Source organism: Primulina huaijiensis, chromosome 9, assembly GCF_012295235.1.
Source record: "Primulina huaijiensis isolate GDHJ02 chromosome 9, ASM1229523v2, whole genome shotgun sequence".
Classification (NCBI taxonomy): Eukaryota; Viridiplantae; Streptophyta; class Magnoliopsida; order Lamiales; family Gesneriaceae; genus Primulina; species Primulina huaijiensis.
The window spans coordinates 9,767,943-9,782,362 of record NC_133314.1 but is presented as its reverse complement, the minus strand read 5'-3'; the positions used below and the strand labels follow the sequence as shown (position 1 = coordinate 9,782,362).

At 38.7% G+C, this 14,420-nt stretch overlaps 1 long non-coding RNA gene across 1 annotated transcript in view; it reads right to left on the bottom strand.

Moving 5' to 3' along the window:
* Nucleotides 1-1,713: 1,713 nt before the first annotated feature.
* Nucleotides 1,714-14,420, bottom strand: part of LOC140983722 (uncharacterized) — a 28,100-nt gene continuing 15,393 nt past the window's right edge. Inside the window, exons 2-3 of the long non-coding RNA XR_012176496.1 lie at nucleotides 2,615-2,663; nucleotides 1,714-1,902 (exon numbers count right to left, since the gene is read on the bottom strand). This is a non-coding gene — a long non-coding RNA (uncharacterized lncRNA). The remainder of the gene's footprint in view (nucleotides 1,903-2,614; nucleotides 2,664-14,420) is intronic.

The following is a 14,420-nucleotide window of genomic DNA, read 5'->3' as shown; positions in this document are numbered from 1 at the left end:
TCAAGATAACACTTCAATAGTATCAAGCATTTGATGTGAATTGATAACAACAAATAATTCATTTTTATACCTACAATAAAAATAAATTACCAAAATGAATAGAAATAAAGAAAGACTATACAAAATATAAACAATATTACTTCACCAAGAATTCAACCTCTTCACCTTGACATAATAGATTTAGCTTTCCCTGAGCTTACTTTTGATCAACACTAAAAACATCACTCATAATTTGGAAAATGAAAAATATATTGGAACTTAGAACTTTTATACACACTCACACTATATTTTACAATGAGATAGAATTATTCTAAATCTAGAACAAGGCCTCTATTTATAGGCCAAATGAGAGAAAGGGTCAAAAATTTTATTAATGCCATGTAGTTGTAATAGTAGTCTTTGTCTCTTCCAACTTCAATTTCATGTCACTTCTTTCAATGTTTTGTTCCACGACTTTAATCACCGAATTGGACTCTGCTCAAAACAGCAAACATGTGGGAAATTGTCTGTAGATGAATTTGGCCACTTGGTTCACCTTATTTGGTTAAATATTGAAATTGTTATAATTTTTTTACTATATGCTGGTCATGGTGAAAGTAAATTTGTCATTCTTTTGATATTTTCACAATTTGATCATCTTAACGAACTTTTTAGGCAATCATGTCTTCTGCAAAGTTGTAGATAATTTCTCAAGAATTTCAAAAATGTTTGAATCACCTCCATTTGAATTTTCTAACTTGAGTTATCATTATTTTACCAACACATAGAAAACCTAAAAATAAAACATATTAAGTAAGACATTTAAATATAAACAAAAAATACTAAAATAACATAATTTTATAATTTTAATGAAACTTAAATTTTAAAATATAGGTTTTAACATATAATAAATTATTAATTTTAAGTTTCATAACACCCCCACACTATCTTATTACTAGTCCCTTAAGAATAAAATTTATTTTAAAATCACAATCTAGATTCTTTATTCCTTTTATATATTCATATATACACACATATTCATTTTAAAAACAAACTCATATATCGATTTATATATATATATATATNGATAGCTGATTTACACTTATGGAGTTGGAATGAATATTAACTCTCATTGAAAAAGGCTAATTATTAAAGCAGACAATTAAATAAATTAATATTGAAAAAAAATAATTAAATTTACAAAGAATAAAATCTCCTTTTTTTATTTTTTTTACTTTTTTTTTCTTTTTTTTATTAACGTGACTGCAAATTTTTACAATGACATAAATTTTTTTTTTATCCAAACATTCTACCATAAATGTCTATATATATAAACATTTATATAACGGATACATTCGACTACCTTTGAAACTTATCCAACACAAACAAATCTTTTTTTTAGAACATATTGATTGATTAATTATTTTTTTTAGAACACATTTTGTGAGGCCCATTGACTTTAATGACAATTAATGATCAAACAATAATGGTTTGATATAAATCCGCAGCGGAAAAATGTTTAAAATACTTTAAAACGGATCTCAGGGCCTAGTAAGACATCCCGAAAACTCAAGCAACAATTTATATCAAAATATACTCCAACTAGAGTCATCAAAACAAAACCGAAGTTAAACAACCTATAGTCGCACTGGCCAGGACTAAACAAAAATTAAAACTTATCAAATATTCACCAGATCATAAGAATCATATGGTAGACTCAGAACATTAAAAAAAAACCAAATATCACTACAGATACACGGGGCATCTCCCCGACAAATAAAGTACAATACAAAACTAAAACAAACTCAAGACATACATATTCACTAACTGGGAAACTCCACTGACAGAACCAAGCAATCCAACCTAAATCCCGAGCTCCACTGGCTGAACCTCGGCCTGATGCTGCAAAACGACTCGGGAGATCTACCATGGTGCCCAATAGCAACCACAACAGCCCCCCCAGAAAACAACTGAGGTTAGGATTTTGGTATGAAACAGTTCAACAATAATCATAAATCATGCATAATCATAAAATAAAATGTAATATGCAATGCATGAAAAGTTCAACGAATAATCGGGATAACAGGAGCCAACAAACGGTACGATAACAACTGGAATAATGCTCGAGCAACAACACATGAGAGCTACATCGTCATGCAGCTAAACCGCCCTGCCAAATATGCAAGGTATGCCAAGCTGTGCTGAATAACACCCCTGACTCGGCCTCCATACAGCTGATACGATATAACTGGATGGCACAACAGAACAAACTAGATGACACAATCCCAGCGCTCACCTCAAAAGGCTGCACTAACCACGGAATTGTTCAATCACATCTACAGTCTCATGTGTATAGGCCTATCAGCCACACGATGATCTCGAGATAAACAACAGTGCCAGATAACAACAGATATCAACAATGGGCTAACAAGAACGATATGGCTCAACATGAATATCACAACAGTATGTCATATGCTAAATGCCAATAATATTTCACAATAATAACATATATCACAACAAAGGCATTTAACAAATTACAACAGTCAACAAATCAAAAACACGATCAGTGCAACACAGAATGACAATTAAACATAATTTATGTTTTACCGTCGTATGTTACCGAGCTGTAACATACCTATACCAACTTGAAACTCCAATATCAACTTTTCTTCAAGACTCTCGGCCTAAACAAAACCACAATAAGCCGATCATGAAAACTACAATCCATACCAATGTCTGATTTGGCACAAAAGAGCATAAAATTCGTATCTCGCTCAATATTAACTCAAATTAATATCCGCCAATTGGAAATGAAAGATAACTCAAATATCTAACTTTTTTTAGAAGAAACCATTTCTATAATCCTAATAGATAAATCCAAGAATTATCAAGAAGATGCTACTCCATACGCACTATGCGGCATAATTCTGTAATTGAGCAGTTTCGGCAAAATGAGCATAACTATCTCAATTCTTAATGGAATCTAACCAATCTTATATCATTACGAATACAACACATATCTCTACAACTTCCGTTTGAATCATAAGTTCAGAATCTGGTAGGATCGATTAACGTAACAAGAGTGTTTAGAAGGGAGGTTGAATAAACACTCTCAATTAAAACTGATATTTTCGAGATTTGAGTTCAGTTTGGTGAGAAACTGATTCTCAGAATCTTGCTGGTCAATGACAATCAGTTAAAATGAAGGAGTTGCAGAAATTAACTGACTGAAAGATAGAATACAAAACTGAAATAAAATACACAAGGATTGTTTCTGGATGTTCGGAGATTTCAATTACTCCTACGTCACCCCTTCTATCTCAAGGATAGGATTTCCACTAAAAGACTTTGATCGAATACAAGATTTGTATTGACCCACTTCAGTTTGGACTTATCACTGCCAAAAACTGAAACTCTTAGTATTACAAAATGTTCTCAGTGCTTAACTGATCTTAGCACTATCAAATTTAACGATTATTACAAAGTGCTAATGAGCTCAGATTGTAGCCTTGACTGCTACGAATAAATCAAGTAAGTGTGAGCTGAGATTTTGACAGAGTAACAGCAAGCTTTGAATAGAGTGATCTGTGTGTTTTTCCTCAGCTGTTCTTCTATCATATTTATAAGCTTTTCTTCCAACGGTAACTTGAGATATGTTTGAATCTTTGTATCCGTTGATTGCCACTTCATCATTCCTTGGGCATTGTTTGCTTCATTTATTGTAATGCGGCTTCTTAATTGCTTTAGCCGAAATGCGTTGTTCTAAGCTTTATTGATTGAACTGCGGCGTTTTGCATTCAGTTGCAATTTGCTATGTCTCTTTGTCGGTTGAATGTTCTTTCCCGAGACATGTTTAGTTGAAGGAAGCATACGGCTGAATATATCAACTGATCGGTTTCCAACTGATCATTTTAGATCTGCTGATTTTAGTTGTTAAGTCCAGTTTGCTGAAATATAGTTGCGCGTATCAGTTGGTTGATCAGTTTGTCAAACTCTAGAATTTATAATTTGGTTCATATTATGCCAAACGCCGGTATTTCGTTTCCAACAACAACTGATTAGTTTTCTTTATTAGATCTGCTGATTCCAGTTGTTAAGTCCAGTTTGCTGAATATAGTTGCGCGTATCAGTTGGTTGATCAGTTTGTCAAACTCCAGAATTTCATATTTTGTCAAACGCCGGAATTTCGTTTCCAAAAATTTCCCTCTTTATGGTGTTTGACAAAACTAAGTGAATAATAACTGATCATCTGAAAACATTGTAGATAAAATAAGAGGTTTTGTAGATAAAATAAGAGGTTGATCTTGATCAGCTGAATAATAATCCACACAAATACAGGATAGATAGACTTGTAGAGATTTTTCTTCAACAAGAAGATTCTTCTGTTGTTCTAGAATCTCTTTGATCTCTTCCCCCTTTTTGTCAAACAGTTCCATCTTCAAGGATAATCTTCGAACATCTGTTGATAGAAAATTGACAGAGTTGGATACGTTTTCAACAGCAGAGGTTAGAGCGATTGTTTCTGGATGTTCGGAGATTTCAATTACTCCTACGTCACCCCTTCTATCTCAAGGATAGGATCTTCACTAAAAGACTTTGATCGAATACAAGATTTGCACTGACCCACTTCAGTTTGGACTTATCACTGCCAAAAACTGAAACTCTTAGTATTACAAAATGTTCTCAGTGCGTAACTGATCTTAGCACTATCGAATTTAACGATTATTACAAAGTGCTAATGAGCTCAGATTGTAGCCTTGACTGCTACGAATAAATCAAGTAAGGGTGAGCTGAGATTTTGACAGAGTAACAGCAAGCTTTGAATAGAGTGATCTGTGTGTTTTTCCTCAACTGTTCTTCTATCATATTTATAAGCTTTTCTTCCAACGGTAACTTGAGATATGTTTGAATCTTTGTATCCGTTGATTGCCACTTCATCATTCCTTGGGCATTGTTTGCTTCATTTATTGTAATGCGGCGTCTTAATTGCTTTAGCCGAAATGCGTTGTTCTAAGCTTTATTGATTGAACTGCGGCGTTTTGCATTCAGTTGCAATTTGCTATGTCTCTTTGTCGGTTGAATGTTCTTTCCCGAGACATGTTTAGTTGAAGGAAGCATAAGGCTGAATATATCAACTAATCGGTTTCCAACTGATCATTTTAGATCTGCTGATTTTAGTTGTTAAGTCCAGTTTGCTGAAATATAGTTGCGCGTATCAGTTGGTTGATCAGTTTGTCAAACTCTAGAATTTATAATTTGGTTCATATTATGCCAAACGCCGGTATTTCGTTTCCAACAACAACTGATGAGTTTTCTTTATTAGATCTGCTGATTCCAGTTGTTAAGTCCAGTTTGCTGAATATAGTTGCGCGTATCAGTTGGTTGATCAGTTTGTCAAACTCCAGAATTTCATATTTTGTCAAACGCCGGAATTTCGTTTCCAAAAATTTCCCTCTTTATGGTGTTTGACAAAACTAAGTGAATAATAACTGATCATCTGAAAACATTGTAGATAAAATAAGAGGTTTTGTAGATAAAATAAGAGGTTGATCTTGATCAGCTGAATAATAATCCACACAAATACAGGATAGATAGACTTGTAGAGATTTTTCTTCAACAAGAAGATTCTTCTGTTGTTCTAGAATCTCTTTGATCTCTTCCCCCTTTTTGTCAAACAGTTCCATCTTCAAGGATAATCTTCGAACATCTGTTGATAGAAAATTGACAGAGTTGGATACGTTTTCAACAGCAGAGGTTAGAGCGATTGTTTCTGGATGTTCGGAGATTTCAATTACTCCTACGTCACCCCTTCTATCTCAAGGATAGGATCTTCACTAAAAGACTTTGATCGAATACAAGATTTGTACTGACCCACTTCAGTTTGGACTTATCACTGCCAAAAACTGAAACTCTTAGTATTACAAAATGTTCTCAGTGCGTAACTGATCTTAGCACTATCGAATTTAACGATTATTACAAAGTGCTAATGAGCTCAGATTGTAGCCTTGACTGCTACGAATAAATCAAGTAAGGGTGAGCTGAGATTTTGACAGAGTAACAGCAAGCTTTGAATAGAGTGATCTGTGTGTTTTTCCTCAACTGTTCTTCTATCATATTTATAAGCTTTTCTTCCAACGGTAACTTGAGATATGTTTGAATCTTTGTATCCGTTGATTGCCACTTCATCATTCCTTGGGCATTGTTTGCTTCATTTATTGTAATGCGGCGTCTTAATTGCTTTATCCGAAATGCGTTGTTCTAAGCTGTATTGATTGAACTGCGGCGTTTCGCGTTCAGTTGCAATCTACTATGTCTCTTTGTCGGTTGAATGTTCTTTCCCGAGACATGTTTAGTTGAAGGAAGCATACGGCTGAATATATCAACTGATCGGTTTCCAACTGATCAGTTTAGATCTGATGATTTCAGTTGTTAAGTCCAGTTTTCTGAAATATAGTTGCGCGTATCAGTTGGTTGATCAGTTTGTCAAACTCTAGAATTTATAATTTGGTTCATATTATGCCAAACGTCGGTATTTCGTTTCCAACAACAACTGATCAGTTTTCTTTATTAGATCTGCTGATTCCAGTTGTTAAGTCCAGTTTGCTGAATGTAGTTGCGCGTATCAATTGGTTGATCAGTTTGTCAAACTCCAGAATTTCATATTTTGTCAAACGCCGGAATTTCGTTTCCAACAATTTCCCCCTTTATGGTGTTTGACAAAACTAAGTGAATAATAACTGATCATCTGAAAACATTGTAGATAAAATAAGAGGTTTTGTAGATAAAATAAGAGGTTGATCTTGATCAGCTGAATAATAATCCACACAAATACAGGATAGATATACTTGTAGAGATTTTTCTTCAACAAGAAGATTCTTCTGTTGTTCTAGAATCTCTTTGATCTCTTCCCCCTTTTTTTCAAACAGCTCCATCTTCAAGGATAATCTTCGAACATCTGTTGATATAAAATTGACAGAGTTGGATACGTTTTCAACAGCAGAGGTTAGATCGATTTGAAGTACATCTATCTTTCTTGATACAAGTGTCTCCACAGCATCAACTCTCTTGCTGATAGAGTCTTGAGTCACTGAGAGTGTGGGGACCCGGGCTCTAACTCAATTATCTTTGGGATTAAATGGATCTTTGCTAGAAAATGTGGGTCAAAAATTTGCTTTTAACATAACACACATGCATAAAATTTATTTCATTTCATTAAAAGCAAATACATATCTCGTTTCGTTCATACAATCAAACTAGTGTTTAAAAGTATTAATACATGTCTAATACAACAACTAGTTTCTTCTGCTACGCCCATGATCACCACGCTATCCCCTCTCAATCATCCTCGTCTCGACCCTGATCCTGCCCCACCTGTTGTTATGCACACATACAGACACAACAACAGCCGGAAACTCCGGTGAGAACAAATCCCAGTATAAAACATGTATACATGTATGTCATGCAATTAAATACAAAATCATAACACATAAATCAGTAATTATGACACACTAGTGAATACAGATAAAACTCTTCGACTCTTACTCTTTGACTCGACTCATATCTAAGTCTAGGGATCCCGGTGTGAATAAGACGTAACAAGTCTCCCACCTACTCTCCCAATCGTGGTGGTGGTACGTCTTATTCCTAGACTTCGGTCCTGTCTGTATCGAGTGTCTACAATCGGAAGAATTCTGCTCCTATGCGTCGATATCACCGAATGTCTAGCTTGGCAAGTCTGCCAATGACTCTCCTATCTTAAATGCTTGAATATAAATCTATAAACAAAGAATCAACATATAAAAAAAAATAACAATCTAGTATGTGATTTTGGGAAACTCAAATCAGATATAATTCGAGTTATATCTTCCCGAATCAACATGAATTATACCTTCTTGTCGTATAATCTTTGTCGTAGTTGAAGTCTCGATGTCGAATCTGTCAATATCAAATCTGAAATGACAATGTATAGATATAATCTATCAAGACACAACTCAAAGCAAGTCTTGTACAAATTAGGAATCAATCTCGATACAATTCAACGGCATAACGGCGTAGTTTCTCGATACTAATCAACTCAAATATCAATACTCAATAGAAATACTCATAATTCTTATCAACATCAATTCATAAGACTGAATTCTGCACCATCTCAACTCAATATATATGTTGGAAAACTCATAACAATCACATATGGTATCACTTTCTCGATTCGTTTACGTTTCTACGATGTCAATAATCTCAAGAACCCATAATTACAAGCATATCAGAATTTCCCCAACATGTAACCTCCCAAACATGCGGAAATGTAAAGAAACTTACATCCTTACGAAGCTATCGAAGAGAGGAGCACAAATCTAGTCTCGGATCGAAAATCGGATGATCGGCTTGTGTGAAATCAATTTCTTAAGCTTTAAGAAAATGTGAGAGTTCTCCCACGGATTCCTTCGGTGGTCTCATTCTGAATGAAGAAAGAATGGAAGATTACATGTTATATGCATGACAAGGACACATGTTTTATTTTTCACTCAACACGTTGCACCGCGGGTGCGCTCAGCTCACGGCATCCTCATCTAAAAATTCAGAAACAGCGACCACGGGTGCGGTCCCTTTTTCACCGCGGGTGCGCTCAGGCTACGGCAATCCTTCAACATTTCAAAATCAATGACCGCGGGTGCGGTATGTCTTGGACTGCGGGTGCGGTGACCCTACTGTAATTCGTCACATTTCATGAGTTACAACCGCGGGTGCGGTATGTCTTGGACCGCGGGTGCGGTCTCTCTTGTAGTCAAAACTCTACTTTCTGCCCTTACACCACGGGTGCGGTAGAAACTGGGGCGCGGGGGCGGTGTCCTTTCCATGCAAAACTTCATAATCTCATCTTATCAACCTACAATTCTTGGGCATTACATTTCTCCCCCTCTTAGATATGAGTTCGTCCTCGAACTCACAGGTAATCAAGTAATGGTATATAAAAGAAGCAATATGATCAAAAGCCGAATAAAACTCACATCATGCGAATAGTTCTGGATATCTCTGTCTCATCTCTGATTCTGTTTCCCAAGTCGCTTCTTCAATGCCATGACGACTCCACTAAACTTTCACTAATGGAATAGTCTTCGTTCTGAGCTGTTTCTCTTTCCGATCAAGAATCTGAATCGGCTGCTCAACGTAACTCAAAGTCTGAACTAACTCGGCTTCTTCAGGCTGAATGACATGAGAACTATTTGGCATATATCTACGCAACATCGATACATGGAAGACGTCATGTATCCCAGATAGAGAAGGAGGAAGAGCAAGTCTATACGCACGATCGCCAATCTTTTCAAGAATCTCGTACGGACCGACGTATCGAGGAGACAACTTCCCGCGCTTGCCAAATCTGACCACGCCTCTGAAAGGAGAAATCTTTAAGAATACTCTGTCTACTTGCTCAAACACTAACGGTCTACGTCTGATGTTCGTGTACTTCGCTTATCTATCTTGTGCCGTCTTCATTCGCTTCTGAATTATCTTTACTTTCTCAGTCATCTCACGAATCATATCAGGCCCAAGTTCTGGTACCTCTGAGATGTCATCCCAGTACAACGGAGATCTGCACTTCTTTCCGTATAAAGCTTCGAACGGTGCCATCTCGTTGCTAGTCTGGTAGCTGTTGTTGTACGAGAATTCACAAAGAGCCAGTGAATCCTGCCAACTAGTACAAAAATCTAGTACTACAGCTCTCAGCATATCTTCTAAAGTCTGGATAGTCCGCTCTGACTGTCCGTCTGTCTGGGGATGGTAAGCAGTACTCAAGTGTAAATTCGTACCTAGAGCCTGCTGTAGACTGTGCCAAAAGTGTGAAGTGAATCGTGGATCACGATCTGATACGATCGACTTCGGCACACCATGTAATCTGACAACCTCTCTGACATATATATCTGCCATCTGATCATGTCGGTATGTCATCTTGTAAGGAATGAAGCATGCTGATTTGGTCAATCTGTCTATCACCACCCAAATCGCATCATAGCCCCTAGATGATCGTGGTAACTTCGTGACAAAATCCATGGAAATGTGATCCCATTTCCATTCAGGAATAGCTAAACTCTGAAGTAACCCTCCGGGCTTCTTTCTCTCGGCCTTCACCTGTTGGCAATTCAAGCACTTAGACACAAACTCTGCAATATCTGTCTTCATCTGTTTCCACCAGAATTGTGTTTTCAGATCATTGTACATCTTCCTGCCACCAGGATGAATACTGAACCGACTACAGTGCGCTTCTGACAGTATCTGTTGTTTCAAATCTGAAACATCTGGCACTACAAGACGGTTATTCACATACAAAACATGATCACGTACCTGATACTCAGAAATATGTCCTGATCTGACCATATCAATCGACTTCTGAACACTCTGATCGTTTCTTTGTGCCTCTTTGATGCGAACAATCAAATCTGGTTCACACTGAATATTGGCAAGTCGCAACGGTCTACTATCTGTATCAAATTCTAATCCAGACAAACAGCAATCTTCAACTAAATTCGAAACACCTATCGTCGATAAGGATAGGGAACATACCTTTCGACTCAAGGCATCCGCTGCTGCATTTGACTTCCCTGGATAGTACTTGATCTCGCAATCAAAGTCTTTCAGTAGGTCAAGCCATCTACGCTGTCTCATATTCAATTCTGACTGAGAAAACAGATATTTCAAGCTCTTGTGATCAGAGTAGATCTCAAATTTCTCGCCATACAGATAGTGTCGCCATATCTTCAGTGCAAATACGATAGCCGCCAATTCAAGATCATGAATTGGGTATCGAGTCTCGTGTGGCTTCAACTGTCTCGAAGCATAGGCAATAACATGCTGTCGCTGCATAAGAACACATCCTAACCCTCTGTGCGATGCATCACAATATACAACGAAATCACCTGTACCTGAAGGTATCGTCAACACTGGAGCACTGGTTAGTCGTCTCTTCAACTCTAAGAAACTAGACTCACAATCTTCAGACCACACAAATGGAGTATTCTTCTGTGTCAACTGGGTAATCGGTTTCGCAATACTGGAGAAATCTTTAATAAATCGTCGATAGTACCCTGCTAAACCCATGAAACTGCGTATCTCTGGCACAGAAGTCGGTCTCGGCCAACTGATCACAGCTTCAACTTTACTCGGATCAACAGAAATACCGTCTCCAGATATGATATGACCCAAGAAGACAACCTGTCTCAGCCAAAACTCACACTTTGACAGTTTAGCATACAGTTGCTCATTTCTTAACGTCTGCAACACAATTCTCAAATGCTCAGCATGATCAGTCTCATTTCTCGAGTAAACCAAAATATCATCTATAAAAACAATCACAAACTCATCCAGATACCTCTGAAAGACACGGTTCATCAGACTCATAAACACCGCTGGCGCATTCGTTAAACCAAAAGGCATGACAATAAACTCGAAATGTCCATACCTGGTTCGGAATGCAGTCTTCGGTATATCTGAATCTCTGACTCGCAGCTGATGATATCCAGATCGCAAGTCGATCTTGGAATAGACAGAGGATCCCTGCAACTGATCAAACAAATCGTCGATGCGAGGCAATGGGTACTTGTTCTTTACTGTTGCCTTGTTCAGTTGCCGGTAATCGATACACAATCTCATCGAACCGTCTTTCTTTCGCACGAATAGCACTGGTGCGCCCCAAGGAGATACACTCGGTCTGATATATCCCTTGGCCAACAAATCTTCAAGTTGTTCTTTCAATTCTTTCAACTCGATCGGTGCCATTCTATAAGGAGCTCGAGAAATAGGAACCGTACCTGGTACTAGGTCGATGCTAAAATCTACCTCTCTGACTGGAGGTAATCCCGGAATCTCATCAGGGAACACATCTGCAAACTCGCAAACCACTGGCATATCTGCCAAGGTAGGACTCGATTTCAGTAGATCTACTGAATAGACAAGGAACCCCTCTGCTCCTTTCTGTAGTAATCGAGTCATAGACAATACTGAAATCAAAGGAATCCTAGCTCTAGACCCTTTGCCGTAGAACTTCCACTCTTCAGCCATCTCTGGTCTGAATCTAACAATCTTGTGGAAACAATCTACTGTCGCTCTGTACTTGGTTAGCATGTCGATGCCAATAATGCAATCAAAATCAGATAATCCAAGTACAATACAGTCTAAATCTATCTCATGCCCATCATACTGGAGTAAACACGATCTAACAGATGTCACTGATATCAACCCTGTCCCCAAAGGAGAAGAGACAGACACTACAGTAGACAACGACTCCATAGGCAATGCATGTGTCAATGCAAAATGCTCAGATAAGAATGTATGTGATGCACCTGTGTCTATCAGTACATAAGCAGAGTAACCGCAAAGCGAACAATTACCTGCTATCACGTCATCAGGGGCATCCTGAGCCTGCTCTTCTGTCAATGCAAACACTCGAGCCTGCTGTCTGGGAGGTTGGCTCACTGTCTGACCACCTCTGGCTCGGGGCTGTGTCGATGTAGGGACTGGCTGGAATGAATGAACAGATGAAGCTTGCCTCTCAGGCTGAGCTACAGAGCCAGATGCTCCTACACTCTGAGTCTGCTGTGCACCTCTCTGTGGACAGACCCTGGCGAAGTGGCCCTGCTGTCTGCAAATGTTGCAGCGACCCATCACGCCCTGACACTGCTCGGTGGCATGTCTACCTCCACAAGAACTACAGTAAACCCCTGTATACTCTGATCTCTGGCCCGACCCTGTCTGTCTCGGCCCACTGGAGCTCGACGAACTGCTCCCTGATTTCTTGAACTGCTTCCCCTTCACTTTCAAACTGTCTTTCCTCCCGCTGCTGCTACCACCACTCTCGAATCTGGGAGGTGGTTGCTGATACTGACCCGAGGGCTGGGGTGGTCTAGGAGTCGGAGTGGTATAAGAAGTGCTTCGTTGCCTAAGCAACCCGGCTTCTGCTCCCTTCGCCCTGTTCAAGGCATCAGAAAAATTGTTGGGTCGTCCCGTGTTCACCAAGGTGAATATCTCAGGATTCAGGCCATTGATAAACTGATCCGCAACGGCCTCGTCATTCCCAGCAATGTGGGGAGCAAATCGGAGCAAGGTGGAGAACTTAGCGACATATTCTTCGATGTTCAGCTGTCCCTGTCTCAGGTTGGCAAATTCAGCACCTTTGTCCTTTCGGTAGGAGACGGGAAAGAATCGCTGATAGAACTCTGTCTTGAACACCTTCCAAGTGACCTCTGTACCACGATGCTCCAAGGCCCTCTTTGTGGTAAGCCACCAATTCTTGGCAACTTCTTGCAGTTGATGCCCAATCAGTTTAACTCGTCGTTCATCGGTGTAGTCAAGAGAATCAAATAACATCTCGATGTCATCTAACCAGCTTTCACACTCAACTGAATTCTCTGTGCCCTTCAGTGTAGGTGGTCGGAACGACTGAAACCGCTTTAACAAGGTCTTCATCGGTGTAGCGGTCACATCCATCGGATCATTGGAAGTACTGCCCTGTTCTGGTGCCCGACCTGCTACTGGTTGCGGTACTCGTCGAGGAGGCATATCTGATTATCAAACGGATTAGTACACAATCTATACAGTCTGTCTCAGTCCTCCTCTCATCATATACCTCTGATTCAGAATCGGTTCTGATTCAGTCTTTGCAATTGCATGCTGTAAGCAACTCAGATAACAAGACAACATGTAATAGGGAAAGCAATAAATCATGCTAATACAACAAAAGCAAGGAGGACGACTCAATCTACCCCGTTCATTCTATTCTATCTCAGTCTAAAAGATCTATGGCTCTGATACCACCTGTAGTGGGGACCCGGGCTCTAACTCAATTATCTTTGGGATTAAATGGATCTTTGCTAGAAAATGTGGGTCAAAAATTTGCTTTTAACATAACACACATACATAAAATTTATTTCATTTCATTAAAAGCAAATACATATCTCGTTTCGTTCATACAATCAAACTAGTTTTTAAAAGTATTAATACATGTCTAATACAACAACTATTTTCTTCTGCTACGCCCATGATCACCACGCTATCACCTCTCAATCATCCTCGTCTCGACCCTGATCCTGCCCCAACTGTTGTTATGCACACATACAGACACAACAACAGCCGGAAACTCCGATGAGAACAAATCCCAGTATAAAACATGTATACATGCATGTCATGCAATTAAATACAAAATCATAACACATAAATCAGTAATTATGACACACTAGTGAATACAGATAAAACTCTTCGACTCTTATTATTTGACTGGACCCATATCTAAGTCTAGGGATCCCGGTGTGAATAAGACGTAACAAGTCTCCCACCTACTCTCCCAATCGTGGTGGCGGTACGGCTTATTCCTAGACTTCGGTCCTGTCTGTATCGAGTGTCTACAATCGGAGGAGTTCTGCTCCTATGCGTCGATATCACCGAACGTCTAG